At 38.6% G+C, this 26,966-nt stretch overlaps 1 protein-coding gene across 2 annotated transcripts in view; it reads left to right on the plus strand.

Moving 5' to 3' along the window:
- The first annotated feature begins 4,660 nt into the window (after positions 1-4,660).
- Positions 4,661-26,966, plus strand: part of nrxn2b (neurexin 2b) — a 703,577-nt gene continuing 681,271 nt past the window's right edge. The window contains exon 1 of one of the 2 annotated variants that reach the window (XM_053479498.1): positions 4,661-4,833. The gene's annotated coding sequence lies outside the window, so the exon portion shown is untranslated. The remainder of the gene's footprint in view (positions 4,834-26,966) is intronic. The other variant, XM_053479499.1, reaches the window with a different exon arrangement.

Here is a 26,966-nt window from a genome sequence, read left to right on the forward strand (position 1 = left end):
GGCACCTTACTCTGTGGGACTTTTGCATGACAGCCAGCCATGTCAAGGCTAGAATTTCGCTACAGCCACACATGATGCGTTTTCCCAGACCACCACAAAATGATTGATGCATGCTGCCACGTTCAATAGATCACCAACAACAGGACTCCTTCAAATGTCAGCTGACTCAGAGCAATCCTTTAATACATGTTTCCTTACAAGCAAGAAGTCAAGAAATAAAAGTCATTGTTTATTGATCTAAGGGATTAGTATTGATCGCCATACATTCACCGATTCGAGGTTAAACAAATGTTACTTAGAATCTGCCACTTTCAGAGGATTTACAGGAAAACTGAGCTCAATGCTGAATTGACTGACAACACTGACCTCCAGCCTGACTAACAGAATTACAGAATTTATGAATGTGCCGATGACATAGTAAGAGAAACAACAAAGACTGGGTGGGTGGGGGTGGAGGAGGGGTTTGTGTTGGAGTCAAGCTTGTTTTGTGGGCAGTGTGAACCTGGAGATTCATATAATCAGCTTTGTCATACCAGATTGTTGTGCTTTTGCTACAGTTAACATCATTATAGTCATTTTTTATCAACATGACCTTGTCTCATGATGGCAAATTTATAATAGCTTAAAAGGTAGAATACAAATATATACAAAAAGTAAGCTTAGTGGTAGTTTTAAAGATAACACATAGATGTACATGGTGTCCTAGTTTTCGTAGAATAAAACCCTGTTGGCCAATATTGTATGATTTTCGAAACAATGTTTATAATCAGTCTTGTTTTAATAATATTTTTCCAGGCTTTCATAATTTCATCCAAATGGTGTATACAGTATGTAATATAGCCACACACAAGCTTGGCACTGGTCTTACACCGGATGCCCTTCCTGACGCAACCCTCCTATTTTATCCGGGCTTGGTACCAGCACTGCATCAAGTGGCTGGGAATCGAACCCAGGCCTGCAGCATGACCGGCGAGAAATCTACCTGTGAGCCACCGGTGCCATGTATAGTATTGATTTATTGATCGTAGCATACAGTACTGTGCAAACCCATTGAGCCACCCCTCATTGCTTCACATTTTGCTTGCGAAGAGCTAGACTTTCCTGTATTTTTAATGTGATCTTAAGGAATAGTTCTTCAGAATTCCTGAAAGACTTTTTAGGCTCGAATTTTTGTTTTTGGCTTTTATTTTCAGTCCAGTCCATGTACCAGTTTTGGAGAAAGAAATATTATTGTTAAAGGGCATTGGTGGCTCAGGGGTAGGTTTCCTGCCTGCCATGTGGAAGGCCACTGCCCAAGCCCCGGCCACTGGATGCAGTGCCAGTCCCAGGCCCGGATAAAATGGGAGGGTTGCGTCAGGAAGGGAATCTGCCATAAAACCTGTGCCAAGTTGTGGTGATTGGACGGTCTGCTGTGGCGACCCCTTGATGGGATCAGACGAAAGATTACCACCAACATTATTATTATTAAGGAGTTGCAGTAGTGTAGTGGTTAGCACTGTGGCATGGGATCCCCAGTGTCAAAGGATCAGGTTCCACCTTTAGCCTGTGTGTATGGAGATTACATGTCTTCCCCATGCTTGCAGGTTGCTTCTGTGTACCCAAGTTTTCTTTTACATTCCAAAGACATGCAGATTTGGCATTTCCAGATTGCTGTTGTGTATGAGTGTGTGCGTGCTTGTGCCCTGCAATAAACTGGCACCCTTCCAGGGTGTACCCCGCCAAGTACCCTGGACTCTAGATTGCAGGCTCCCCACAACCCTTTACACATTATAGAGAATGAGTAAGTAATTGTATTCAGGACATTTTTACATTCTGTATTATACATCCATCTATCATCAACATTTTTGAACTTCCCTTGTTTTATTATTCTAAATAGGAATATGATTGAACACATTAAAATTTATTAGCATGGAATCATCTTGATGCTTAGATTTATTGTTCTGAACATAGACAACAAATGATGGAATAAAATAAGAATCTCGATAGTGTTGTAACGAAAGATGATAATTTCCATATGTCATGATTTATAGGGTTTATAAAGGAAATTAATGTGTATTTCAGGAAACAAGCCTTTAATGCATGTGAGATAGACCAAGGTAAAATGTCCATTGAAGATGCATAAATGAACATAAAACGGACTGGAATCTGGAACTGATACGATTCAAGTTGGATCAAAAAAAGAAGTAATGCTTTTAGCGTTTTGTGCAAATTAATTGTCTTCAGTAAAGGACCAGTACGTTTTAATGTGTGTGTTCGTGTTTTAAGGCATTGGAGACAACTTACCGTGTGCACATGTTTAGCGGACGAAGGCGAAATTATTTATGAACATGTATACAGTTAGCCTTCTTTGAGTAGAGTAAAATAAATCTCAAAGGCAGAAAAGAAGAACATGCAAAGGACAAATTTTTTGATGCGTTAACCTCAAGTGCCAGTACTCGGCTAGCCGCAACATTGATGTGTGTTAATACAGCAGCAGGTAGTCAGTAGTGTTACCTTCTTAATAGACAAGTGTGAGAAACATTTTAATGCTGGCTTTTTTTTTTTTGCCAACCCCCCCCCCCCCCCCTTACATTTTTATTACAAATGATAAGTATTCCAATAAAATTTTTATTTTACCCAGATTTACTCCAAGGGGACATTCTACAAGATGTAAACATGAATGATGGTACGGTTCAAGACATGTCTGTGCATTTGTTCTCTAAATATCTTTTCTTATTACCTTCTCAATTTGTCTTATTATTTTCCAAAGCTGTTGATGTTACCCCAGTGACAAACATTGACTAAGATTATTAACTACTAAATTGTTTTACTAACCTCCTGTGACTTTTTTCTGGACACACACACTGTAAATAAAGTAGATACAGTGATGAGGTGAATCATTCACTAATGTTTGTCATTTTTTATTGTTACCCCTTAAAACCCAGAGCATTTATAGGCTTTTTTTTTTTTTACTACAGTATGTTTTAATAAAAGCAAATATTGGTTAGGACTAAGCAGTATTAAGTGTATTTTATATTCCTTTTTTCAGCATAACATGTTCAATACCATGAAATAAACTTGACACAAAATGAAAAAAAAAATCAGATGTGCTATGCAATACTGTAAACACATCTGATCACGTGTTTATGGTTGTTTATAGATGTTTTTATGACAGTAATAATAATTCCTTTGTCTCTTGGATCAGTTACTTTTTGTTTTTTCCATCCTGAAGCTTAAGACGGGTTGTGCCAAAGCCTATTTCTAAATATCAGGAGGAATATTATGTTCTCCTCGTTCTTGGTGGGTTTCCTTCAGGTAATCCGGTTACCTCCCACAGTCCAAAGATGTGCAGAGTAAGCTAATTGGAATTTCCAAATTGCCCATAGTGTGTCAGTGTGTGCTTGTGTGTCCCTCAATGGATTGGCACCTCATCCAGCATCCCACCTTGTGCCCCGTGTACACTGGGAAAAGGTCTAGGCCTTATTTTTTGTAGTAACTATTGTTGTGTTAAATGCATTTTTTATACAAGGGGTGTTTAAATCAAATTGGGACTTGTGATGAAATGTCTCGGGAATAAAGACATAAAACCGATTGACATTTACAGAAACACTGTTCTGTGATGAGACTCTTAGCTGCAGTAAATCATTTGAATAACCCGAACACCGTGCATAACAATCCCGGCTAAAGTGGCCTGGAGCCCACTGCATTAGTTCCTGTGAACATTCAGCGGGTGGAACGTCTGATCCTTGAAGATCCATGGATAACTTTTTGGAAACTTGTGGAAAAGACGCATCTGTCTGTTTGAACTGTACACATAACCACTTATAAACATCATTTTGTCTATTACAGAAACTCGACTCAAAGTTATTGCCACATCCAATGTACAGTTCTGTCATCTTCCCCAAGCCATTTCAACATTATTGGCCATTTAGATGTGAAGCAGGGAGTCTGATTATGGCTTATATATATTTTTAATATGATTATTATTATATATATTTATTTATTTATTTATTTTTTACTTTGTTGGGTAATGGATGCATATATATATATATATATACACACACATATGTGTGTATATCATCATGATACACACTTCAGGAAAGGGAAATAGTATGATGTATATTACTGTTTATTAATATTATATATATATATATATATATATATATATATATATATATATATATATATATATATATATATATAGTACATTAGTATACATTTAGTATTAAATCATTCATACAAGTTTTTCTTTTTCTGAAGTGTGTATGACTTCTTTTAGCTGACTTATATATTAGTTTGCATTATTGTTGTTGTCATAATAAATATTATAGTGTTAATGTAATGCATGTTAAAAACTATTAAATAAAAAAAGTAAGCGTCTTATGTAACAAACTTCTTTTTTCCAAGCCTTTATGGTGTTGAGCAAACTGCATCACTTTAAAACAGAGTTTGTAGATAGGAATCAAAGGGTAAAAAACAATAATGACGTCACATCTCATTTGCATAGCGCGCAGGACGCACGCTCGCCCAGCCTATCGGAACGCGGCATGAGTGACGGGGCGTGGTTTGTACTGTGTGTGGGCGGGGTTGTTCCGGCACTGTGGGCGGTGTTTTTCCTCCCTGCGCGGTGCTGATGCTGCCTACAGATGCGCTCCGGGGATGCAGGTGATCCAGCCGGACTAGGACCGCTCTCATGTGCTGTGTGGAGGAGGAACAGAGACCTGCATTCTGCTCTGCGCAGTAGTGGATACCAGGCGATCGGGTGGAGGAATTTTTAAGCCTACTTTTCTGTCTTTTCTTCTTGTTTTGCAGTGGAAATGAGAAGAGGAGACCAATAAAAAAAGCGCGTTAAAGGTAAAAGAAAATGCTGTGACTATTTAAAAAAATGTATATTATTATTATTATTATTATTATTATTATTATTATTTGCATATGTGGAGATGAAGAGCATTCCGCAGATCTGTCCAGTTTTGACACTAGATCGAGTATGCATCTGTAAACGAATTGCTGTGGATATATCTTATCTTATCTTATCTTATCTTATCTTAAACATTAAGATGATGCTCGGGGATTTGTTATTTTCATTACTATTTTCGTTTCTTTAAAATCCCTACAATTTCTAAGATATCTTAGAATCTTTCCCCCAGCTTCGAGACCACGCTGGCTTGTTTTGCATGCTTTCAGATAATACATACAGGGTCTTATTGCTATTTATTCCCCATCCTGCGCTCTTATAATAATAATAAGTCCTTCAGGTATAGAAATTGATCGTTAATAATAAGATGTGTAGTAAGAACGCAAAGAGAAATAAACAGAGGAGAAGGAAAGGCGTCAAAGACGTTCCGTGCCGTTAAATGCATGCATTTCACTGTACCAAAAGTGTTTTTGTCGGTTTTAGATACACGTTTTGGTGATTACTTTTAATGCGTTATCTATTCAGGAAAGCGTTTATTAGTTTATTTGTTTAAATGCGGTGTATTGTTGAGAAATCTATTATTGCAATATGATTTTAAGTACAGAAGTGACAGATGTGGCTTGTGCAATGGTTTACAGCCAGCTTTAAAATGAAACGAGGTAAAGTAGGTATGTATGAGGGAGAAAAACGGAGAGAAGTCTTTTACTGAGTTCCTAAAAGAGAAATCCGACCTTTTTTTTTTTTTTTTAACATTATACTCATGATCTGATTACTATGTTCCCAAGCACACAAACCCCCCTGCTTCAGTACTGCCATGTGCATTACATACAGATGTGCCTTCACGAGCTCCGCGTGATAGATGGATGCCTGGGCGCGTGTTGTTCGGCGCGTGCCTGTTGGATGCTTCTTTTGAAGCTCGAGCGAAACTCTTGTATTCCAGCGCATCCTGGAATATGCGTTATACTGACTCAATATATTTTGATTGTCCAAGATGAAGGATGTATGCACAGAACAAACAAATAAATAAATAAATAAAAATGGAAGGGGAAACGGTGTGCGTCGTGACGCGTGTTTTGGAGTAAACAGGGCGGGGTGCACAGGGTGAAAAATCACTCCCAGGGTTCATATTAAGTCCAGCTGAACATATAAATCAACCCTGGGAATGTTCATTCAGATCCTTCGATTAAGAGTTAGTGCACAGTTAAACACCTCAAATCAATGCAGTTGGACTTAACAATTTGGCAAACTGATATTTCACAAGTTTTCAAGTTTTGTGCACCATAAAAACAATTCCTTTCTGTATCTCACTCACTTATGCATCGTCTGTGATGCTTTATCCTGTACACAGGGTTGCTCTGGATAGGGAGCATCCTTAGGTATAAGGTAGGGGACACCCTGGATGGGGTGCCAGTCCATTGCATGGCACACACACACATACGCACACTCATATATATACACACTAATTTCCTCTCACACTTAAGGCAATTTTAGCCTAATCTGCATGTCTTTGAACTGTGGGAGAAAACCTGAGTACCCGGAGAAAACCTACCAAGCACGGGGAGAACATGCACATAGACCCGAGGCAGGAATCGAACCCGGACCCTGGAGGTGCAAGGTGACAGTGCTAACAACTAAGTCACCATGCCCCCCACCCTTTTTTTTTCTTTTTGAAAATCTACCATTGGTTTATATTTGACTTAAATTTACTCACTGTCTACACTGTCTATACCACTTATTCTATATACAGGGTCGCAGGGGCCTGGAGGAGACTTTGGGGTGGTACAAGTCAGGGTAGGGTACGACACACACACACACTCACATGCTAATTCACACACACTACGGGCAATTTGGGAATGCCAATTAGCCCAATGTGCATGTCCTTGAACTGTGGGAGGAAACCTGGAGCACCTGGAGAAAGCACACAGAACACACAGAAGCAGGATTTGAAGACGGTCCCTCGATGTGCAAGGTGACAGTGCTAACCACAAAGTCACCATGCCACCCCCCTTTCTCAGGGTATCTCTTTGAAATTGAATAAAATGATTCAATTTCTTTAAAATTTGTATCTAAAAGTCTAAAAATAGGTTTATCTGTTACTGTTCATGTTAAAACAGGCAGATGAACATTTAACAACTTGGTGTGACTTCAGTGTTAAAGTCTGTTTTACGCACTCTTTCTGGTCGAATTAATATTCAACTAGGTTATAGGGTGCTTGAGTATTAGCTACTACTACTGTATAACTTTTGCCCCTTAGCTGTGTTAGCTGCCTTTCACAGATAGCAAAAAAAACAAACATAGTGTCACCTAATATACAAGTACTGTTTTTTTATTATTATTATTTTAAGGTAGTACTGTAGAAACTAGTATGTACACCTACAAAAAGATATCTAATCATGTCAATCATGTTTTAACACATATTTCAGGAGGTGTCTGTTTAAACGGGGGTGGGGGGGTGTATGGGGGGTCCTTCGAGTACTCAGATTTACTCCCACTCTCCAAAGACATGCAGATAATGTCATCTGACATTTCCAGATATGTGTACGTGTGTGTGCTTGTGCCCTGTGATGGATTGGCACCCTGTCTAGGGTGTACACTGCCTTGTTCTCTCCAGGCCCCACACGACCCTGTCCAGGTTAAGCTGTATACAGTAGAGAATGAGTAGGGAAGTGAATGTAATGAAACAGATTATTTTAAGCACTATTTCTAGTTTAATACTTGCACTTAGCTTTGGTGCTTCTTATCTTTTTAATATTGCCCTGTAGGCATGCAGACTAGCCTTCATATTATCTGTTGAAGTGCTTACAACTCAAGACTCCACCAATACCATAGTATCGCAATACCTAGGTTCCCGATTCAATTTGTATTGCACAAGTTTATAAATATCCTTATTCGATATTTTCTTACAATTCAAAATAAACCTAGCAAATGATTTGACTGCAACATTTTACCACCACACATGGAAACGTTCTGCATGTAAATGGAAAAACTAATTCTAAAAAGAAAAGAGTTGTGATACATACAGTAGCTGAATCCATTTGTGAGTCTTCAAGGTGTCAGGAGTGTTAACATTTTTACAGCGTTATTGTGTACTGAAGGTGTCCCCAGTAGGTCTTTAGTTCTGAAGACACCCTGCAGTTCTACCTCTACCTGAGTTATGGTCATTTTTACATTTAGTTTTCGGTAAATTTCTGCTTTTATCAGGTAGCCAGAGTGACATAACTGTGGTAGATTAGCTGGTTTGTAACCTGAATAGTTGTAGGATCTGCGTTTACTCAAATCAACATTGAATTTTACAGCCTAAAGTTTTAGGTTCAGCCCTAAGTAGTCACATATACATTACTGCACAGTGAAATTCATTGTTCTTTACATATCCCAGCTTCTTGTTAGCAAGTGTCAGCCATTATACGGCACCCTGAATTAGTCAGGGTTAGGGGCCTTGCTCAAGGGCCCAACAGCGGCAACCTGGCAGAACTGGGGGTCAAACCGCCGACCTTCCGGTCAGTAACTTAGAGGCTTAACACATTGAGCCGCATAGAAACATCCTGCCAGATTCAAACCAATGCCTTCATTTGGATCTGGATGCAGGTCTGATTAGACAGCCCTAATTAGATTGTCCATCAAATCTTAACAAAACCCATTCACTGTTGGATTGATTTTGCCAGTTTATCCGTTTTAAGCTTCTTCTTCTTCTTAAAGCCACAGTGACACACATAGCACTGTTGTATCTTGGAAAAAGATTAAAGATTCAATTTGCACATGTGTCTAGACTTAGAAGAATCCTAAAATTTAAAAGATCAAACTAAAAGAGACTAAAAATTGTCTCTTTAGATGTACTGTAAACAGAGGTCTGGATATATTTTTTTCAAGAATCATTGCTCAAGATGAAGGATATACACACACACAGGAAGGGAAACAGTGTGCGTCATGACGGTTGGGCCTGTTTTTGAGTCAGCAAGGCGGGGTCCAGGGTGAAAAATCACTCCCGGGGTTCATATCAAGTCGGCCTGACATAAATAAACCCTGAAAATGTTAATTAAGTTGCTTCAATTAAGAGTTTATTTACAAATAAGCGCCTCAAATTAATGCCGTTGGAGTGAACAATCTGCTAAGCTGATATTTCAAGTTTTGTGTACCATTAGAACAGTCCTGTTGGGTATCTGTAAGAGTCAAAGGCCTGTTAATGATTTCTTCGCAATCGCTGTTTACTTAAACAGCAATGAGCTGCAGCAGTGTCGCGAACGGCCGCTTTAATCTGTTGAATAGCGTTATCCATCAAGCGTTCTTTTGTGTTCAGACATATAAGTTGTTCATTCACCAGCGGGCATTTTAGTGGAGTGTTTTAAATCAGCAGAGCGACTTTTTTTCCCCCTCTGTCTTAAATGTCAAACTTTCTTTTAAGCATGATGCGCAGAAAGCCTGATTTCATGGGGTTTGATGTTCAGAAAAGACTAATTCCTGAGTTGTAAAGCAGCGCTCGGAAGCATGAAATGCTAAGATGAAATGGCAACGACACATCGATATCCGCATTATAGACTGCCATGAAGTGCTTCGATTGCTCCCCAAAGCTTTGCTTAGAAGTAAAATTTCAATGACATTTCGAGACGTACACAACAGCACCCTTTCCCTAATCTCAGGCTATTGCGCGGCTTCGGGCCAACTACTGTTTCGCTGTATATTCGCTGAACTCTCTAAAGGATGTTTTCAAATCTGCTGATGCGCACCGCGATAACTTGTAATAAGTGCAAATTTCCCCCATTTGAATAATTGTTTGAGAACCTCTGTTGCAGCGACGGCTCACTACGAGCTGTGAGTGGATTTTAAGGTCTTTCGTCTCCACTTATCCTGAAATGCATTAAATTCGCACTATGTCTCTGAATGCTAATGAAGCTCTGGGCCACGACTTTTTCTTCCAAACAATCCCTTTCGCCGCTCAGCATCTCATTTGCGGTATAGTCACATATTTTTAAATACCTTTCGTCACATCTGATGAAATGGCTTTTTTTTGCTGTTTCAGGTGTCCAGGCCGAAATCCTATATCACACATCAGGTTGCAGTATGAGTCATTTATGGTAAACTTATCAGCCTACTGATTTGACCGAGCAGATTAAATATTTGTATGTCTGTGTGTGTGCCACAACCTTTTAGGTATAAAGTTACAAGACACTGGTAGATAAAGATGGTGTCCTGTGTATTGGATGGCATTAGTCAGCAACTTTCGGGTTGTGGATCATGCTATGGCATTGACTGTAAAGGGACCGTCATTGCTGTAAATGTGACATCATAGATTTTCTATTAGGTTGTTATTTGTCCTGGGTGTAGGGTTTTATATGGTGTATGGTGGCTTAGTGGTTAGCACCGTCATCTTGCCCATCCAGGGTCCGGGTTCAATTCCCGCCTCCCAGGTTTCCTCCTACATTCCAAGGGCATGCAGATTAGGCTAACTGGCATTCTCAAATTGCCCGTAGTGTGTGAATGAGTGTGTGTATGTGTGTGTGTTCCCTGTGATGGATTGGCACCTCATCCAGGATGTACCCTGCCTTGTATCCTGAGTCTCCTTGGAGGGCCTCATGACCCTATATACAGGATAAAGTGGTATATACAGTACAGTGAGTGAGTGTTGGCTAATTATAGACGGCATGGTGGTTTAGTGCATACTTACATGTCGAGGGTTTGATTCCTGCCTCGGGTCTCTGTGTTTCAATGTTCTCCCAGTGCTTGGTGGTTGACATCTGGGTTTCCTCATGGTCAATTCCCAAATTGAGTGTGTGTTTGATTGTGTGCCGATTGGCACCCTGTCCAGGGTGTACCTTTCTTCATGCCCAAGGTCTCCATGGATGGGCTCTGAAACCTGTACAGGATAAACACTTATAGAGAATATAGAGAATTAATTCTAAAATAATTTAATTATCCAATCTTATTAAAGGTATAACGCAATATCTTTACCGGGATTTAAACCCTAAACCTGTGTGGCCGCCTTTTGTGACGCCTGAGTGTGAAGGCAAACAAGGATCACTATAATAAGTGTTATCTGTGTGCTTCAGGCTCCCCATCAGACCACTTGCTCATGTCCTGTTATCTAACGTTATACAGTATCTGCTCATAAATATTGCAATCAACTATGTAGAATTATGGAATTGAGCAAGCCAGAATAAATCAGAAAGTCTTAGTGCACGATGAAAATATGGTTCTGAGATGAGACGAGAGTCACCACGTCCGTTTCCATCAGAATGGCCCTGTGCTTAACCGATTCCCGAAGCATTATCGCTACGACTTTGACTTTGAACCTTTAGACTCGTCTCACTGTGGGATTCGCTGCGACCCAGCCGTGGCCCTGTCGCCCCAGACAGTAGAGGTGTGACTCCTAAGATTTCAGCTTCGTAAAGTAGAAAAGCCGGGCTTCTAAGCTGACAGTAATCCTCCATTCTTCACCAAAGCAAAACTGTGCTTCATTATTTTTCTACTCCATCTCACTTTTCACGGGTAAAAAGAGCTTTAGAGGTGGAAAGAACAGGATTTCTCCACCACTACCACCACCACCAATACCAACATCCTCCAATACATAAGCAGAATGTTATGTTGTGTTAGCATTTACATTTAGGCATTTGGCAGACGGATTCAAATATGATGAACAAACCAACTTCCCTGAATTCTCATCTAGAGAGACTTACATTTATCTAATTGACATCTGAGCAGTTGAGGGTTAAGGGCCTTGCTCAGGGCCCAACAGGGACAACTTGGTGATTGTGGGTTTTGAACTTGGCTACCCCTGAACCATGTTAGTATGACACCTACAGTACATTAACAGAGGAGGGAGGCATTTGCTGATTATGTTTACTTTGTTACGCTACTTAAGTACATACTACACTTATCTGTATTTGAGTTACTTTTACTTAACTACATTTCTGCATGGCGTTACCTAATGGCAGTGCTGTATAGTAATCATTGTGCATAACCAGCTTTGCTTTTGTGACACGCAAGATAGCAAATGTTGTAGACAGTGACAAAAACAGAAAGAGCGAAAGAGATTTTACTATACAAAAGACCACTTTGAGCTATTACAAGCCTTGTACTTTTGAAACTAAAGTAAATTTGAAGGTACTGTAAGTGCTTTCGTACCGTTACTCAGATACACAAGTAAATAAAAGACCTCTACTTTTACTTAAGTAATATTTGCCCCAAGGAGTCTCCACCTTTACTCAAGTATAGGATTTGTGTACTTTGCCAACCTTTTTAAATAACCGCTGCCATCAAAGTAATTTAACACATCCTCAGGCTTCCTTCATTGGTTATTAGCTGTCATAAAGTCATAAAGTTGATTAAGTTATTTTAAATATGACGCATATATAAATGCTTTATGGAAGCTGACATAAATCTACATAGATATTTATATAAGTTCAATAATAAAAATTAATTAAAATTAAATTAAGTAAAATTTTAATTAAATTAAAATTAATAAAAAATTACGTGTCATTAAGGTCAGGTTGATGTAACTCACATATCAAGTGATCTAGTGATCTTAACATACTGTAACCTCATGACATCTGACTTAAGCGCGGTATAGTTGTGGTATGATGATGTGTTGAACAAAGCACACAAAACTTCTTGTTGTTTAACATACGCAAATATTATTCTAACTTTGCAAGATATGAATATATGTTAATTAAGCTTAATTTAAGTGTTATAATGATAATTAAGTCAACATTAATTTCATGACAGCTCATGTATCTTAGAATAAAGCATGATATTAATTAAAAAAATTAATAAAAAAAAAAAAGTAAACCAGTTGTAAGGACAAGAGGTGTTCAAGTTAAATCAGGACTTACAGTATGTAATGACATTTCTTCTGATTTTGAATGGTGCAAACGTTTTAAGGCAGGACGTATGTCGTTCCCGTGAACATTGAGCAAGTGGAACCCCTGATCCTTGAAAATCTACAGTATGGATAACTTGACGCCAACTTCCGCAAGAGATGCATCTGTCTGTGGGAACAGTACATTTGCACATTACAGGAACTTGGCTGGGAGTTATTACGACATCCACATGTCTTAATCTCACTCCAAGGCATATTCACATGTATTGGAAATTAAAGGAGTTCCTGGGAGGCCAGCATTTTAGTTGTGAAGCAGGCAGCCTGGTCATGGCTCTGGTGTACTAAAAAACGTTCTACAGTACATTGATGGAAACCAAGCCCCAATTTTCAGGTTTTAGGGAGCTATTTTAGATTTTCCCCTATTTATTAGAGAATTAAAGAATATTTGGGGAAAAGTGAAAAAAATAAAAAATAAAAGCAAGTTAACCCACCACTGTGCTTTTTTTTTGTTGTTGTTGTTTTTTTGTCCAATGTGCACATATATACCTATAAAAGTAAAACTTTTTTTTTTTTTTTGGTATTTGCTTGTGGGGTCTCTAGTATAAAGATCAATAGTTAGCCATTCATGTTTCTTTTCTTTATGGACCGATGTGCTTAAAAGCTCGTCCTGACTTTAAAAAGCTCATCTGCTGAATCCAGTCAGAGATACTGGATACACTAGGCTATTGATTCGGAGTAGGATCCTGTCTGTAAAGCACAGACTCGGAGTGTGTTCTCAGTCACTCACAAAGATTACTTTTGAGCAAAAGATGTTCTAAAGCTTTGTGCTAGCAAGAATTTCCATCAAGAGCTACAAATGTGCAACGAAAAACACATACAAGGTGAATAAGATGAGGATTAAAAAGAATATTTCTGCTTCATGTGTTTCTGATTCTTTAAAAAAAAAAAATTTAACATGCCCTTTTTTTTTTTTTCAATGTGTAAGAGTTAAAAGTAAAACCAAAGGGAATACGTTCTGTTTGTTCTTCAACCTTTTTCATATTTAAAAATCCTACATACGTGCTTGATTGTTTAAAAGTATAATATTCGGTTCTGCCCAAAGGTCCCTACACAGCTTTTAAAATCCCAGAACTTTTTATACTGCATGACATTCATCGTTTGTGATGTGTTGTCTTGTTGACATAGCGGCGCACAGTCGATGCTCAGACATTGCACGATCTATCACCTGGAGGCAGCCCTGTCAAAGAGTGTCTGATCCCGAAGTCCCTGTGCCTCGCGAAAATAAACACAAGAACAGAAAAATGTAAAAAAATAAAAATAATAAAATAAATAAATAAAATATGTAGGATGTCCTCACTTGGACCTGTGCGGGGCTTGTGAAACCCGCGTGAACATTTTCCAGCACATTTGTTACACATGATTCATTTTATGAAGCGAGGATGGATTTGGAACTGGTTACAGGAAGCCTGTCCATGTTACAGTTTAAGATTCCTGGAGTGACTGGAGTGGAACCTGATGTGGCGTTAACGTTAACATATTGACTTATGAGATGCTTTTCTGCTCATCACGGTTGTATGGAGTGGCTATTTGACCTTCCTTGGCCATACTGTCAGTGTTGCCGTTCCTCTCTGACGATCTTTGCCAAAGTATTTGTATTTACAGTATCCAACTCAAAGTTTGACATGTTAGATATTATGGGATGCATTTCTGCTCAGGATGGTTGCAAAGAGTGATTGTTTAAGGTGTACTGTAGGCTTCTTGTCAGCTTAAACCAGTATGGCTGTTAAATCCTTATTTAGTTCTTTCATTGTCCTCAGGGTAATGTTGGCTTTTTCGTGTGTGTGTGTGTAAAGAATATGGATTTATATTTACTTTGTAGACCAATATATCACAGATTCCCCTAGGGTATATGGTGTATGTCAATTGTGCAGTATATAAATACTATAACTGTCTTATAGCTACACTGTTACACTCTTATTGGAATATAGAGATGTAAAAAAAAATTTTTTTAAATGGTTACATTATTTAAATTGTATAACATCCTAACATTTCCTATAGATCATGCCCTATAGATACCCAATTCTTTCCCATAGTGACCGTGGGTCCTATTAGGGTCATACAAAATGGGAATAAATACAATGGTCACCATTGGCGTCCATGGTCCATAGTTGGACTAAAGAGGTTCCTAGATGGAATTCCCCATAAACTAATGCTCCAGCTTAAACCTCCCTTTAGAAAATGCTTTTTTTCAAATCCTTTATTTCACTTTATCTTCAAATGTGCTGTTTCAGTGTCAATATAAATGAGCTACTGCTTAGCGACACCCACCACACAACAGCAGAGCCTGTGGAGGGCTTTAACTTATATAAGGTCACAATAGGAAAAACATCATATATGAGATCAGTCATAAATATGATCAGTAAGTCATAAAAGCCTTCATAAGATGATAAGTCATAATTATAAGACATGATTATGACACAAGTTATAAATAGACTTATCCATCCGTTTATTCATCCATCTACTGTGGGAACTTCTACTTTTATTTGTTCCCATTTTTTTCACAACCGTGGTAGGATCTCCGGTCAACATTCACACGAGAATTCACCCGCTATGGGCAATTTGGGAACGCCAATTAGCGTAATCCGTACGTCTTTGAACTGTGGGAGGAAACCGGAGTACCCGAAGGAAACCCACCAAGCACAGGGAGAACATGCGAACTCCATGCACACAAACCCAGACGTGGGACTCGAACCCAGACCCTGGAGGTGCAAGGCAACAGCACCAACCACTAAGCCTCTGTGCTGCCTATAATTAGATAATAAGTCATAATTATCCACAGTTCTTCATCTTAGTGCATGCTGTTAATCTATGCAACAATAATAAAAAAAAAGCACAGAATGTTTTAGTTTGGACATGCACATTGGGGACTCTTTAGGAAGGCTTAAAATGTCAAAATTAAATTGCACACAATAGTTTTACGGTAAAAAATTTTAATTTCTTCCATCCGGTGTTAATATCACTTTAGTTGCCATCATTGACCTTACTGCTGTATTTAATAAGCAGGCTTGATTATAATATAATTATATAAACACATATTCTTGGCAGGAACAATCAACCGTGTTCAGGCGTATTCATTGTGAAAAGAAAATGAATGCTGTTCATTTATTTTTATTTAATATTTAAGCTGTGAGATAATTACACCGGATAAATGACTGGCTAAACTACAAAGCAAATTTATTTTTTGTGTGCTCATGTATGGGGACGTCCATGGTTAACATTCAGTATTTTTTTTTTATTTTGACAGGAAGTTATGTTTCCAGGTACAGTATACAGTATTTAGCTTTTAAAAGATGCAGTGATTATTCTCAGTCGGAGTTTGGGACTTGGCATTAGGACAGTGTAGGGCCAAGTTTATAATTTTATTGCTGGAGACAGAATGTAAATAAGCACTAGATCTACACTGCACTTCATCATATAAAGTGCAAAAGGTGACATTTGAGTCAATCAGCCAATCATGCAGCAGCACCTTGACAGGTGGTTTGGGGTATTTCAGAAACTGCATGCTCAATGACTGATATCTGAGGTTCAGCTTGTGCTTTCGAAGATGCAAAAAGTGGTAGATCTTATTGCCTTGATGCTTATTAGGTGGTTCAGGCTTTGTGCTGATAATTATCTGCATTTTATGGCCTTTGGAGACGCCCTTATCCAGAGTGACTTACATTTATCTCAAAGCTGTTGAGGGGTAAGGGCCTTCATCAAAGGCCCACCAGTGGCAACTTGGTGGTGTTGGGATTTGAACCCAATGCTTAAAACCTAATCCCTCTGATTGGCATTTCAGCCACTGCTGGGTCTAAATTGTTGGGTCCATGGGCAAGACCTTTAACCCTACACCCATTACAAGACAGCCACTCCATGTAGTTCCAGTCGCAAGCCTGGTTAAAAAGTGGGAGGACGGTAAGCGTATAAACTTGTGCCAGATCTTGCAGGACAAATGATCCAATATTTGTGCCCGGGACAAAATGGTCAAAGCACCCTTAAGGCTTATTGGCTTAAAGCACACTAGTCAAAACTCCCAGCCTACCATTCACCCCCTGTTATCCTTTCAAAGTTTTGATCTCCCGACACTAAAGCAACATGAATAAGTTGTTATACTGTATTGTGGTCAATGTCCAGTATAGCACATATAACCAGTGAGCAGTGGTTCATGGACAGAAGGATGCCCAGACTATTTGAGCTGACCAGAAGGTTACACCTATGGGAAACAGAAAAGCTTCTCAGCAGATGGAATATGTACAGTAGACCCATTAGAAGGACAGAATACAACAGCAGAAAACCATGCCACTCTGCGTAGCCAATGAGAGGAACCTGAGTCAGTTGAGGACTGAGGAAACCATCGCCTTGTCAATGTCATCTAACAATGACATTAAACTTTCAAAGTTTATAGACTCATGATCCTATCCATTAGTCAGGGGAAATAAATCTCACAGATGACTGGAACTGTGTCCTTTAAAGAGGAAGTGGGCTGCACGTCTGCTTCTCATCATCCATGCTAATTAGGCTTTTAGCTCCCGCGGTGCATCACACGGCGCTCCACAGTCGGTCCAAACTCCCAAACTGCCACAGAGGGCTCGAAAGGCTACAGCGACTCAGTGTTTGGCAAGGGGCATGAACTCGGCTAACACGGTCAGTCTGCTTGTCTCTCTCTCTCTCTATCATATACAGTATACAGTATACGCACACCCTAGGGATTACTTTTGAATCTGACATGACCTCAAGGTCTAAAATGATACGAATTGTAAAGAGAATGGTGTTGAAAAGAAGGTTATGGAGGAATGACTGTTGATCATCACGGTGGACCATCCGATCCCCACAACAACTTGGCACAGGTTTTACGCCGGACACCCTTCCTGATGCAACCCTGCCATTTTATCCGGGCTTGGGACTGGCACTGCATCCAGTGGCTGGGAATTGAACCCCGGCCTTCAAACCCTACCACTGAGGCACCAATGCCCCCTAATACTTAATCTGGGTATTCAAATAATATTATCAAATGTATAAGCGCATTAAATCCTCATCTGGACGTGTCACAGCAACCACATCGTTGATTATTTTTCTTTGACAGCACAAGCCACAGGGTTAAAATGAAGCAAAGCGACTGTGTGTGTATGTGAAGAAAGACAGAGGCACAGAGAGAGTGTGTGTTTGTTTAACAGAAAGATGTCCAGTCTGCCTGTCTTGGGACTCTATAAATACCGAATGCGTTTTTCTTTTTTTTTTCTTCCTATCCTTTCCCTTATCATGCTATACCCAGTTCTCTCGTTCTCTCTCTCTCTCTCTCTCTCTTTCGCACACACACACACACACACACACACTGGCTGTCTATCTCTGTTCCTCTGTCCTGCCCTTTCCTGCTTCTGGCATTCTCAATCTCTTCTGCTCAATCTCACAAACATGCTGCAAATGTACCATGGAAAGGTGGGCCGGTGAACCTTTTGGATGACTATCGATTTGTGCTTTGCTTCTCTCTCTCTCTCTCTCTCTCTCATATTTTCTGGATGTTCCTTTACTGTTCTCTCTACAGAGACACTGTAATCAAATTTTTCTTCTCTCTCTCTCTCACATCCGTCCACACATTCTCAGTGTTCTCAATATATCGATATATGTTGTGTCTCTCATTGCTCTGGTTCCTTAAATAAGCTTTACTGTTACATTTCTTTAAATCTTTTAAATCTTGGACTAATTCTCTCCCTCTCTCTCTCTCTCTCTCTCTCTCTTTCTCTCTTATATGATAATGTGCAGCTGTGAACTATATTCGACCTGCTTTTTCTCACTTGCGGAAATTATCATAAAAACCCACTTTGGGCTCGGGAAGCTGAATAGCGTGGTGCAGTTGAAGACGTAAAAAGAGACACTAATTCAGATTTAGGAAAGTGGAGGATAGAAGAGGGATTCAGGGGGAAAATCCATTAGAGCGGCGTGATATGGAGAAAACATGGTTCTTTAAAAGTTTTTTATAGATAGGCGAGAGTGCAAATCTTCTTAAAGGAGTTGGACTTCTGAACTCTGAAGAGTTGTACTTTTTTTTTTTAGGTCTTTATGTTTAAACGACAAGAAAAGAAATATATGGCTCTGAATCTGTTGATCACTGTATGGTCGATGTGAGCAATGATGATCATTGTTTTCCTAATGGGAAAAACTGTGATTTGAGATTGGTCTTGGTTATGATGGTGATTAGTGATTGGTCATGGAAACAATGGTGATCAATGATGACTGGATATTAAAAACAAGGATGATCAGTGTCATGGAGAACAATTGTGATCAGTAATTGGTCATTGGGAACAATTGTGGTTAGTGATGTTCATGGAAAACAGTGGTGATCAGTGATTGGTCTTTGGGAACAATTGTGGCCAGTTGCTGAAATACTGTTCACCATGTTTAAAAGTTCTGAAAATTTACTGGTATGAAGAAGTATAAATAAAGCACAGTCATCAGTGATTGGTCATGGAGAACAGTGGTGATCAGTGAATGTCATGGAGAACAGTTATGTGATCAGTGATTGGAATACAATAGTGATCAGTGATGACTAGATATTAGAAACAAAGGTGATCCGTTTCATGGAGAACAATTGTGATTAGTGATTGGACATTGAGAACAGTAGTTGTCATGGAGAACATTGATGATTAGTGACTAGTGATTGGGAACAATTGTGATTAGTGATTGGACATTGGGAGCCAGGGTGATTAGTGATTGTCTTGGAGAACAGTGGTGATCAATGATTGGTCTTTGGGAACAATTGTGGTCAGTTGCTGAAATACTGTCCACCAAAACGTATAAATGAAGCAACACAGTGATTAGAGATTGGTCATATAGAAAAGCAGTGATCAGTGATTGTCATGGAGAACATTTATGTGATTGGTCATTGAAAATAATTGTGATTAATTGTTTATATGGAACAATGATGATCAATGATTGGATACTGGGGACAGTGATCAACAAACACAACTAGGGTGATCAGTGAGTGGACACTCGGAACAATCGTGGCAGTGATTAATCATTGGGAACAGTGGTGATCAGTGATTGGGAACAGTGGTGATCAGTGATTGGGAACAGTGGTGATCAGTGATTGGGAACAGTGGAGATCAGTGATGATTGGAGATTGGAAACAAGCATGATCAGTGTTATGGTAAACAACTGTGATCAGTGCTTGGATTGGGAACATTAATTATCATGGAAAACAATGATGATCAGTGACAGGTGTTTGGAATCAGTAGTGATTAGTGAGTGCACATTGAAAACATTGCTTGTCATGCACAACAATGGTGAGCAGTGACTGGTGATTGGGAACGATTGTGATTAGTGATTGTTTATATGGAACAATGGTGTCAATGATTGTTCTTTGGGAACCGTGGTGACCAGTAATTGGTCATTGGGACGAATTGTGATCAGTGACTGGTCATTTTAAACAATCATGATTAGTGATTGTTCATATGGAACAATGATGATCAGTGATTGGTCATTAAGAACAATAGCAATCACTGATTGTCATGGATAAATGATTGGTGATTAGTGCTTGGTCACTGGAAGCAATGGTGGTCAGTTGGCCAAAATTGTCCACCATGATAGAAAAGTATGGATGGAGCAGAAAGTAGAAGTGAAGCAACACAGTTGCACTGACTTGCATCAGTAATCATCCTGTTCAGAATATTCACAATTGGTGACACACCAACACCAATTGGATTTAACTGTATGTATACATATGTCATAAACCTACGTGGCGTAACCTTTAACAGTATTCATCCACTTAGCTGTAAAACCTCTAATTTACGGTAGGTCTGGTGCAGTGTGCAAGTGTCAAATGATGCCAGTATGAAAACACCTGTTCCTGCAAGACACAAGGCCTAGAGGAGGAGAAAAACAGAGTTCACAGTGTGTGCATCCTAATGCAAGTCACTGTTTATGCCTATTAAATATTAATGATAAATAGATAGGAATCAGTCTTTGTAGTACTCAAGCCTCACCCTCTTTCTCGCAGTGCACACTTAGACTCACAGATTTATTCCGTATTCTCAAAAGAGTCTGGATTCATAATTCATGTGGGGGTTAGAAGGAAACAGGACTAGCACAGCAGCGTTTCCTTAACAGCTAAACCTGTTTGCAAAAAAAGTGACTCGTTGATCTTCTGTCAGAAGCAAACATTGTGTTACACCAGTGTCTTTTTTCCCCCTTTTCTTATGAAATTGTATTGTTGCCGCTGTTGTCATGAACTGATTTCCATATTGATCGCCTTTTTTTTTCTTTTGCATTGGGTATTAAAATGCTATGCATCTACTACAAAATCCCATTTGTCCTTTTATTTTCTTTGTACTACAATAATTTCAACACTATGGTAATGATTATGCCATGTAGTCTGTACTTTGAGGTGAGAAAAATTATATCATAGAATTATAAGGACTACATGGAATCTGTTTGCACAGATAAAATAGTGCATACAGTACACACACAAAAACAATAAAAAAAATATAATAAGAAAAGCACCAGGCCTAACCCTGAGCAAGGGCTCAGCTACACAGCTTACACTGGAGTTAATTCATAATTTGATTCATAAAATTAATGTTAAATGGATGATGCTTTTGCATAATTAATAGACTTAACGGGCTCAGGTGCTTTTCAGATGCATTTGTTACTGTACGTGTGACAGTTTCATGGGCTCAGTTCAGTTTAATGTGGCTCCATTATGTTGTATGCGCCCAGTTAACTGTCTGTGTGCATGATAATAGGCTGTTCTGGATCAAGTGCGGTTTTATAAGCGGATGATTGTAGAAAGTTGTTTGAACTGAAGGGTAGCTATGATGCAAAATTGACATTTTTATATTTTTTATATATTTAAATTGGTCCCCTATATGTGTGTATGTGTGTATGCGTGTTTGTGTGTGTGTGTGTTTGTGTGTGTGTGTGTGTGTATACAGTACATAGACAAAATATGTATATTATGTATATGGGGGAAAATCATCTCCTTTTTTATATTTGTGGATAAATGTTCTTAAACATGCCATTTAAATTCCTTACCTTCTATGACATCATTCTAGGCGAGAAGGAAAAAAAGTGCATGTGGACAAGCAAGTTGAAAATAATTTATTTAATACAGGTATAGTTGCAAACAACGATGATCGGGCCCGAGCACTCTGCGCCATCGCACAGCACTATCATAGCGATGACGATGATGTAATAGTCATGATGTTATCATTCTGATGTCATAGTGCTTGGGCCCTAATTAGCCCCTCCTCGGGCACAACTCCTGTGCATTGTTTTTAGGAAAGCAGGTTTCCTGCGTTCTAATTGGCTGAAATAATCCGTGAAATGAGTAGCTCATTTGCATTGAAAGCTACAAACATTTGTTTCAAATACAGACACATTTATAAGAGCACTATGACTTCTGTTGACTTTTAATAAAAGGTATAATATGGCACCTTTTAATTAAATTTGCAGTGATTAATGATAATTACATCTTTTTAAAGCAGAAAAATACTGTACTGGTAATAAATTGTTCTAACTGTCTATTAAGATTTTTATATTATATTAACATTCATTTATTCCAATGCTTGATTTAGTCTTGCTTTGAGTTAGTCTTTTTATTATTATATTTATAATTATATATTATTATCTCTTGCTTTCATGTTGAATTGTAGTACATTTAAGACAGACGGAAACAATGGAAGCGTCTTCAGTCTGCATTTGGCGGCATGATGGCTTAGTGGTTAGCACTTGCACCTCCGGGGGTTCAGGTTTGATTCCCTCTTTGTGGTCTGTGTGCATGAGGTTTGCATCATGCCTGTATGTGGTGGGTTTCCTCTGGGTACTCCAGGAAACTCACAATCCAAAGACATGCAGATTAGGGTAATGGACATTCCGCAGTATGTGTGAATGTGTGTGTGTGTGTGCCCTGTGATGGATTGGCACCCCTACCTCGTGGCCTAGTCTCCTGGGATAGGCTCCAGGGCCCCCGTGACCCTGTATACAGAATAAGGTGGTATACTGTAGATGATGATATGAAATAAGAAGAGTCAGCATTTTCTATGCCTCAAAATATTTCATCCTAAAAGACAAATGCTAGTGGTCTAGACACACATGATTGTTTAATAAAAATATGGCAACCACAAAAGCGTGGACTAAATGCTAATCTGAATAGCAAAAAAAAAAAAAAAAAAAAAAAAAATATATATATATATATATATATAATTGAGCAGCTACTACGGTATGTCTCTGAATACACTAAATTAAATATGGATGATGCATAAATATGGATGTTACATAAATGTTTCAGGTTCCAAGTTATTTAAATAATGATATAACGTGAGTCAGCTGCAATGGATGAAGTTTTATGTGCATGAATCTTTATTCATACTGTAACTTTTAAATAGCGATTAACCTTAGGCGCTGAATAGCTAAATATCTGAACAGGTGCAATTTATGTATTGAACCCTTCAACACAACAGTGAATATGGAATTATTATTGAATATTCAATAAAAGAGGCATTCTAGGTATTGTGTCTCTCTCGCGTTACTTGTGCCCGTATTTTTCGGCGAGGTCATCCCTTTGCAGTCTGACGTGCAGGTTTGTGGCTCATCCTAACACACATGCTAACACACACAACCACAAACACACACACACACACACACGTGGCGCTAGGGCTTCTTTTAAACAAGCCTGAATGAGGTGAATGAGCAAGTGTGTGTGTGTGTATGAGAAGGAGAGAAAAGGGTAATTTTTAAAGGTTGGTGTGCAGTTAATCTCTCTCTCTCGCTCGCTCTTTCTGTGTGTAATTTATGGACGTCAATGTTAGATGTGAAGATAACAGTCTCATCAGCACTGCTGTAAATCTTATTAGATTTACAGCTTCAGACTTCAGCAGCTGCGATCTCCCACATGTTCCAGGAACGAGGCAGCAGAGGCAAAAAAACATCTTTGTCAGCTCATGTGTCCTTCACAGAGAAATAATTTTTGGTTATATTCCAAGGCAAGGGCTTAAATTCGAAAGATACGCCGATGTTTGAATGGTACATTCAAAAGACCAGCCACAAGTCTGCAAGTGAATGATGCTACACCCTTGGCACACCTTTACGTTTGGAAGTTACTTGCATTCCTCTTGGCAAAATCATTCAAGCCCAACCGGGTCGAGCGGGCAGGGTTGGTACACTTCCGTTTTAAGGTCTCTCCAGAGATGCTCTATTGGATTCAGGTTCAGAGTTGTTCTGAAAGCAATGCTGTGTTATATTGGTGGTATGCGTTGGGTCGTTGTCGTGTTGAATGTTTAAACTGAGATCCTAAGCCCCCTGGAGAAGGTTTTTTTTTTTTTTTTCATTTCCTGCAAGTCTCTCAGTCCCAGTTGCAGAAAAGCAACTGCACTGCATGATGCTACCGCCACCGTGTTTGACTGTAGGAATGGTTTTAATAAGGAGGGTTTTTTTTCCCAATCTTTGTGTTATCCAACCTGACGTTTTTGTTCCTCACATTGCTTTGGAAGTTCCTCAGCGGGCTTTTCTGCTAACTACCTGCAAGCTGTCATGTGCCTTTTCTGAATGACTGAATAGCTGAATGGCTTTTGTCTAGCCACTCAGCCATAGAGGCCTGATTGTTGGAGTGCTGCAGTGATGTAAGGCTCTACTGTTTTTATAAGGGAACTCATTTGTAGAGGAAAATGACCAAGATGACCTGTCTGACCAAAGTCTCTTCAAGCCAGATTACTTTGGCTTGCAGTTTGGCTTTGCCGCCAGACCTGGGAAGACTGCCGGTTGTTCCAGATCTCTTCCGTTTGAGAATGCTGGAGGCTACCATGCTCTTGGACACTTGGAATGCTGCAAACATTTTCTTGGATCTCTCCCCAGATCTGTGTCTTGACACAATCCTGTCACTCAGACATACCTTATGCAGAAAGGCATCTGCCTCCTATAATTATGTCTATATAAGTTTAGAAGGCAGATGAAATTTTAAGAAATTACTTGTCATATTTAGGCATGCTTAAATACATGTCTAATCCAATCTGAAAATAAAGAGGGAACAAACAATCATAGTAATTGCAATGCATTACCGTAAAACATAATCTCATCTGCAGGTCTTTGAGAGGAAACCGGAGTACCCGGAGAAAACCCACCAAGCACGGGTAGAACTTGCAAACAAAGATGGGAATCGAACCCGGACCCTGGTGGTGCAAGGCGACAGTGCTAACCAATAAGCCTCAATGCATTTCAGTGCTTTAATTTTATCATAAAATATAAAAGTCTATTTACTGCATTTAGCTTCTGGCATGTTTCGCGCCTTAATGCCTCTCAACTCTGATTTGATCTCAAGATTTACGCCTTTGAAACAGATGATTCCAGACATCTTAGTCTTGTTTCACATTGCAGCTGTTAAAATTCTCAATGTTACAGTAGGTTTTTTTCCCTTTCTTCTTGACCTGAGCAAACCAGACATTTTTGTGGAAAGTAATAATGGACTCTCTGACTCTGTGATGGCTAATGGCAATGTTGCCTGTGGGGGTATTTTATATAGTATATATGGCACATTTAATATTTTTACCCTACTTGAGGTTATGTACCGTATGTTTGCTAGTGTGGGGATTTCAATGCGGTAGAATAGATTTTTTTACTAATTAGTGCCATTTTCTTAATAGATAAATGATAAATGGCCTTTAAAGGTCTAGGATGCAAGATTTGTCGGATTGCTTTGGTTCTGCTACAGTACGGCACCTCCAAAAACATATTGTTTATGTGTATATGATAAAACCAATTTTGTTATATTGTTCATATGTTAAAAGTTATTTGGCATAATAATAATAATAATAATAATAATAATAATTTTTAAAAATTGCACCGTTAAATATACATTCGCTGATAATTGCTAGAGTTTTTCAGTAAATGTACCATACCATCATGAATAGTATAAAAAAAAGTTCATAATTCAGTAATAAATAATCCTGGTTACTGAGTTTCTCTGAGTTCACCTCTTACTAAACTCCTGGTCTGATTTTAATGAGAAAACTTCAATCCTCACCCTCAGTCTTCTCTCTATCTCTTTCTTTTTTTTCGATTTACCGGTGCTTTTTTAAAAATTTCTTTCTTTATTTTCTTTGACAGAAATTTTATTTCCATTTTTTCCCATTATTATTTATTTTATTTTCATTTTTTTTATCGTGTATCTCACTAGATGTTCTGCTCCCATGTTTTCCCACCTATACACGATGATCTTTCTAAAGCTGGAAATGCCTCTAATGGGAAGCTTCTAGCTCTGGCACTCGAGGCATTCCTGCCAGGAAGCGTTTCACAGACGGACCGAAGGGGGAGAGCTAATTAAAATGCAATAAGGGCACAATTTGTTTTGTTGGCAGGGATATCTGGAGCGATCAGAAGCGAAACGCGCTTAACGCGACACATGCTGATTAAGTTTTCATTTAAAAAGTCTTCACTACTGCAGTTGTAGTTAGTAAATGAGACTCGGAGATACATAGTAATGGTGCATTAGCAGACATGTTGGAAACCATTAAGCGCATTCAGAACCTTTTTATTTACAATCAAATACAAGGGTTTTGCTTATTTATCATTTTTAACTCCATTATTCAAATTATGGTGGGTTTTTTTTTGGGGGGAGATAATATAAGAAAGTGACGTTTGATTAGCTGAGACGAAAGCATGTTTGTTTCTCATTAGTTCATGTTTGTCTTCTTTCAGCTAGTTTTCAAACCAGATTTGTTTACTAATATATTAATAAATCAAAAGCCAAAGAATTTGAATGGGCATGCATTAAATTGATCATTAAAAAAAAAAAAATCCACAAATAAACATCACGCTTGTACTGTAACTTTTCTTTTCAATTAGTTTTAACACAGTTACTAAATAATTAATGGTTGGTCAATAATATACATTACAACAAATAAATGAATAATAAACTGAGGCTGTTGGAAGTTAATTGATTCACTTTAAGTGGTAAAGAAAACAAAAAAGAGCAGCTGGTATATAAATCTGTTCATACAGTCATACAGCGGCTCTACCCATCCATCTAAAAATTCACATTTTTATGATGCAACAAAAAAAAAAACATGAAAGAAATCAGATCAATCATGTAAGATCTCCTTCCACCTTTAATGTGATAATGTATTTTTTTTCTTATTGAAATATAGGATAAAATATGTAGGAAAAAAAAAGATGAAACAATATGGTAACCTGCATGCACAAGTGTGTGCACCCTGTAACTAGTACTTTGGAGCAAAT

This window comes from Clarias gariepinus, chromosome 20 (genome assembly GCF_024256425.1).
Source record: "Clarias gariepinus isolate MV-2021 ecotype Netherlands chromosome 20, CGAR_prim_01v2, whole genome shotgun sequence".
Taxonomy (NCBI): Eukaryota; Metazoa; Chordata; class Actinopteri; order Siluriformes; family Clariidae; genus Clarias; species Clarias gariepinus.